Consider the following 5994-nt stretch of genomic DNA (forward strand, 5'->3'; position numbering starts at 1 on the left):
AAGTGCACAAACCATGTCAATTCGCATCGCTCAGCCACACTACGCGCCCAGACTAAACGGCGCGTACCCCTAGTTTAATTAGGCCGGCCTCGCGCGCGCTTTAGGCAGGTAGAATTACTGCACGGAAGAAATTTATTTGGAGGGATGCAAGTGCGGAGGTCCTATTATGCCCGATCGGCACAGCCGAAACGGTTTCATTTTTCAGTGATAGTCGGCAGACTCGGGCCTGATTCTTGAATCCAAGTGGTTGATTTAGACTATTGCTCGTCACAGGTGTACGGCAATAGATCCACCCCCCCGGCAAAAGAACCGGGGGTGACTTTACCGCGGGATAAAACCACCGCCCTTGGCTGACTGCTGAGAAGGGGTGGTTTTATACCGAGGTAAAGTCACCCCCCTGCTGGTCCTGGGGAGTGGTTCTATCCCGTGGTAGAACCACCCCCCTAGCTGGCTCAGGGGGGTGCATCTATCACGGGATAAAACCACCCCCCAAAGACGGGGAGTTACTTTATCACGGGATAAAACCACCCCCCAAAGACGGGGAGTTACTTTATCACGGGATGAAACCACCCCCAAATTTGCATATTGACGGGTTTTGACAGCACTTCTCACCACACGGTAAAACGAAAGCCTCACACTTAATTACTATGTAGTTTTTTCTGCGCGCCAATGCACTAAATTAAACATGCACTTCGTAACGCACGAATTTGTGCGCGACAAGAAACGATTTCGTGCGTGAGTATGCAGAAAATCGTGCATTGTCGCGCACAAATTCGTGCGTTACGAAGTGCATGTTTAATTTCGTGCATCGGCGCGCAGAAAAATCTTCATAGTAATTTAGTGTGTGGAATGCAAACAAAAAATCGCGAAGGTGTTTGCAATACAAAGCTGGTGAATATTACGTTTCCAAAGCACTTTCGTTTGCAAGCTTTCAAGTATGCGCCCCGATTTTGGGTGTACAGTCTTGTGGAGACGAAAAAAGCGTAAAGATGACCGGGACGCTCTCCCGTAAAATATGCGAAATATGGGGGGTTGTTTCATCACGAGATGAAATGACCCACCATTTTCAGGGGGGTGCTTTTATCACGGGATGAAACCACCCCCCGGTGGTTCTATCCCGTGATAAATGCACCCCTCTGAGCCAGCTAGGGGGGTGGTTCTACCACGGGATAAAACCACTCCCTACACGGATCAGGGGGGTGACTTCACCACGGGTTGAAACCACCCCCCTCAGGAATCAGCCTAGGGGGGTGGTTTTATCCCGTGGTAAAGTCACCCCCGGTGCTTTTTCCAGGGTGGGTGGATCTATAACCTCACACCGGCTTTCATTTGTGATCTAGGCAGCTGTCTTGAGTGTAACGGCGGTTAGGGTCCTCTGCTCGTCGCGTAGTTGCACCCTTCCGAGCTGAGACTCGATACGTAATACCGCATCCTGGCCGCGCCGTCCTACCGCCCCTTCCCCCTTCCCTTCCCCCCTTCCCTTCCTCCCTCCGACCGCAGGGCCGATTTCGAGTTGAAAGGCTCAGGCAGCCCACACTACACGCACAATCCATTAACCGTCCTGTGTGATCAGTCACACCAGGTCGGCGGGAAGAGGGGGCGGGGGAGGGAGGGAGAGGGGTGGAGGATCTCACTGTGAATTGGGAGGGGTTGGGTGGGGGTAGGAGAAAGCAGAGACTACTCAGCAATGTTGAGGGGCCGCTGAGCGTGTGGGTGTAGGCCGATTTGTGAGCGGAGGCGTTCGCTAAGTGCGGTCAGGGAAAGAAACTTTGTCTCTAGAAATTTATCATATTTTTTTTTTCAATCACGTCAAAACTAAGAACGTGTTTTTTGTTGTTGCTGCTGCTTTTTTTAGTCTTCAAAAATTGCTTCAATGTGGTCATGTTTTTATTTTTGTTAAAAAATTAATTATTTTATTTTTTTTTGCATTTTTTTCCAGTGCCCTTTCTTTTGCGCGGCGGTTGCATCAGCGTCTCACAAAGAGGCCCTCCGACCGCCGCGGCGCGCCGTCCCCGGTTCGCGACATATGAGCGGCAGAGCGGCAAAGCGGCAAGAGCGGCAACGGGGCAACGCCAAAGCGGATGCGGAGAATAGTGGGCACGCTTCCGTGGGCGCCAATGCCGCGCCAATGCCGCGTGGATGCCTCGGATCGGCCCAAAAGCGCGGCAAAAGTGGTGGGAGAGCGCTTTGGAAGACGAAGGGACGAAGAGGAAGGTCACGAAATGGAAATGGAAAATCCTGGAAAGTGCGTTTTGAAGCTCCGTCAAAAATTTCCTAAACCTTTTATTTTTATTTCTTTGTTGTTTTTTTAGATTATTATTTTGAATAGTATTTATTGAAACTCGTACAAAAAAACGCTCAAATTTTTAAAAAAAATTCCAAAAATTGGAGGCCATTTTTTTTTCAAGTTCTTTTCGGAAACTAAATTGACAGCAGAGGGCCAAGGCGGTATTTAAATCTCGTCGCAATCTCTCCCCGTCCAGGCGGCCGGGCTCTGGTCATTGTTTGCCTATGCGACGCGGCCGGATGGAAAAATAAATTCCCGGGGCCGAGAGCGAGGTTAAGTCTGGAGGAAGGTCAGCGGGATCGGCGAGGGGGGGAGGGGGGCTATCGGGCAGGGCCATCACGCCGAGCGCGCCGAGCGCGCCGAGCCGGCCGGGCTGAGCGATCATGGCCCCGCCAGCTTGCCCGCCAGCCTCCGCTCGCCCGCTTCACCTCCTTCGATCCGTGTAAACTCCCATCCCGGATTGCTTTCTCTGCAAGCAGCAGGCGGCGACGCGGCGGCGCGGCGGCAGGGAAAGGAGGGCCAGGAACAACAACATGGCGACGCGTCTTTGACGAGAGGGAGAGAGTGTGTGCCTTCTTTCCGTCCTGGCGACCCGATGGCAACTCGTCGTCACCCCTACCCACCAGGCCAGACTTGTTGAGCAGGCAGACCAGACACAAGTCTACCACACCGGTCAGGGAGTGACTGCCAGTTCGCCGCCAGTTCGCCGCCAGTTCGCCGCCACGACCCAAGTTTTGTTCTTCGCCGAAACGCGGCCCGGGTTTACAGCGTCGGCTGGTCAATGATGACTACACTGCCGAACGAAACCACCAGGTGTCCTTGGAAAGCGGCGCGGCGTGCTTATGTTGTCCAGTCGTGTTGCTGACTCGTTGACTTCTGGAGTCCAGGGGCCGACGCAGCGCCCCGCGCTGCAGACTGGGCGGGCGGTGTGTCCCTCGCACTCCCGGGCCGTCCCGCGTGGGTGCGAGGGAGGCCCAATCGGCCTGCTGGTCGGGCACCGCGCCAATCACGATGAGTAAATGGAAGCAGGGGCGGGGCGGGGCGGGCGGGGCGGAGTGGGGCGGGGTGGGCAGAGATAACTCGGAGCGGACACGAAGGTTGGAGCAAGTGGGCAGGGCGGGGTCGGCGTGGTCAAACTACCATCGTCACCACTGCCGTGACTTGGGGCGCACCAACGCCAGGAGCTACCATGGGGCTACCATACTACTGCCACCGGTTCCACTGGAGCCACCATGGGGCTACCATACTACTGCCACTGGTTCTACTGGAGCTGCCATGGGGCTACCATACTACTGCCACCGGTTCCACTGGAGCCACCATGGGGCTACCATACTACTGCCACCGGTTCCACTGGAGCCACCATGGGGCTACAATACTACTGCCACCGGTTCCACTGGAGCCACCATGGGGCTACCATACTACTGCCACTGGTTCAACTGGAGCTGCCATGGGGCTACCATACTACTGCCACCGGTTCCACTGGAGCTACCATACCATGGGGCTACCATACTACTGCCACCGGTTCCACTGGAGCCACCATGGGGCTACCATACTACTGCCACCGGTTCCACTGAAGCCACCATGGGGCTACCATACTACTGCCACCGGTTCCACTGGAGCCACCATGGGGCTACAATACTACTGCCACCGGTTCCACTGGAGCCACCATGGGGCTACCATACTACTGCCACCGGTTCCACTGGAGCCACCATGGGGCTACCATACTACTGCCACCGGTTCCACTGGAGCCACCATGGGGCTACCATACTACTGCCACCGGTTCCACTGGAGCCACCATGGGGCTACCATACTACTGCCACCGGTTCCACTGGAGCCACCATGGGGCTACCATACTACTGCCACCGGTTCCACTGGAGCCACCATGGGGCTACCATACTACTGCCACTGGTTCTACTGGAGCTGCCATGGGGCTACCATACTACTGCCACCGGTTCCACTGGAGCCACCCTGGGGGTACCATACTACTACTGCCACCGGTTCCACTGCTGCAGCCCCAAGCCGCGCCAGCCACGGCAGCGAGAGCGCGCTTAGCTAACCTGTGGCCCCGTCGCCAACTTGGGGAAGCCAGGCGAAGCCCTGTCTGTGTTTGCTCGCCGTAAACCGCACGCCGCGCACGCCTAATAGAGCGTTTTGCAGGACGGTCCAATCGGGTGGGCGCCAATGTCGGCCTGAATGAGTCCGTGATAACATTGTAACAACTCCTTTAGAGGGTTCGAACGACACAGCCGCTGCGGGGTGGGGTCCGGGGTGGGGTCGGGCCGCCTGATGATGCCCACTTGAGCTCCTCCCCCCTCCTCTTTCGCTCTCGCCAGCGCTCTCTGATCGAACCAAGATAAACTGAGAAGAAAAAGGGGGATGGAAAAAGTTTGCCGCTCCAGAGATAAGAGCAGGGCTTGGTGACTGTACATACAGGGTCCGACTGTTGTTGTTGTTTTGCTTGTTCCCGAAGGGCTGGCCTACGGAGTGCGGGTTGTGGCTGGTCCAGGGTTTTAGAAGCCTCGACGAGTCGGCACTGTTTACCGGGCTGTTACCCTGTTTGACCAACATTATGCAACGATACATCGGCATTATGGAAATGAAGAATCGATTCCGCGAGGTATCGAAGCGCTTCGAGAGTGAGGCTCTTTGCTCTCGGCAGAGGGATGCGTCCCGGTGCGAGGCTAGAGGCTAAAACGATGGCGTGTTAGCCTCGTGACAGGCAGACGGCCGTCAGCCGCGGCGAGATAGAGCACGATCAGCCTAACTTCCCCCAACATGATCCCACTTAACAAGTTTGCAGCGGGTTGCTGCAGCGGTTGCAACTACTTTCCGATCCCGGTGACGGGCCGGGGCAGGCCGAGCCAGACGGGGTGGTGCGGTGCGGCCACAGCGACGTGTTGTGGCCCTGAACCCCAGGGAGATGGGTGATAAGTACTTCCGGCGCACGTTAGCCACGCAGAAAAAGGGTTTAGGCACTGCAATCGGAAAAACGAACCGGAAGGCCCCTCTGTCCTCGTGACACGCCAAGGGAAACTCGACTTTGCGTGTTTAGGGAAGTGTAACATGCCAGCGCGCGGCGTCCGCGGCGCGCACGGTCAGTCGGGAACGAACTGACCTCGTCAATACGCCATGCATAAGAGATGGGCCGAAGTCCGGCCGGGCGCGGGGTGGGTGCATCAGTGGGGGTCAGTTCTTTCCCCTTTCCCCGCTCCTCTAGTACTTGGCTGGTCTGAATTCCCCCCCCCCCCCCTCCCACTGGATTGATTGAGCAGCAAGTTGGCGGGCCTGACTTCCAGGGAAGACGGCCGAAACCACTTCGGTCCTTCGGTCTGGCCTTCGGTCTGGGCGCCGGACGCGGCCCAGCCAGGCCCAGCCCCACCTGCCACGCACTGGGGGCACTGCGGGCTCTGGGGGCACGGTTTCCGACCCAAGTGGTCATGACGCGTCCCGCCGCCCCCGCCGCCCCCGGCCAAGGGCCGCCCGGAACTGCACGGCCCGTGAACGGCAGCCCTAAAGGGATGATGGTGCGGGGCCGCACGGTACTCTGCGCCTGTTCCGAATCAACAGAGCCGTCTATGAGTTTAGGGGAAGGGCAATGGGACTGAGAGTTCGCGAGAAACAATCACCCTACAGTAAACAAACATTTCAAAAACAAAAAAGTAAGCCTGAAAGTCTTTTAAAATTTGGACGCAAAATTTGTTTATTTA

Source organism: Thrips palmi, unplaced genomic scaffold, assembly GCF_012932325.1.
Source record: "Thrips palmi isolate BJ-2018 unplaced genomic scaffold, TpBJ-2018v1 HiC_scaffold_10, whole genome shotgun sequence".
NCBI classification, from domain to species: domain Eukaryota; kingdom Metazoa; phylum Arthropoda; class Insecta; order Thysanoptera; family Thripidae; genus Thrips; species Thrips palmi.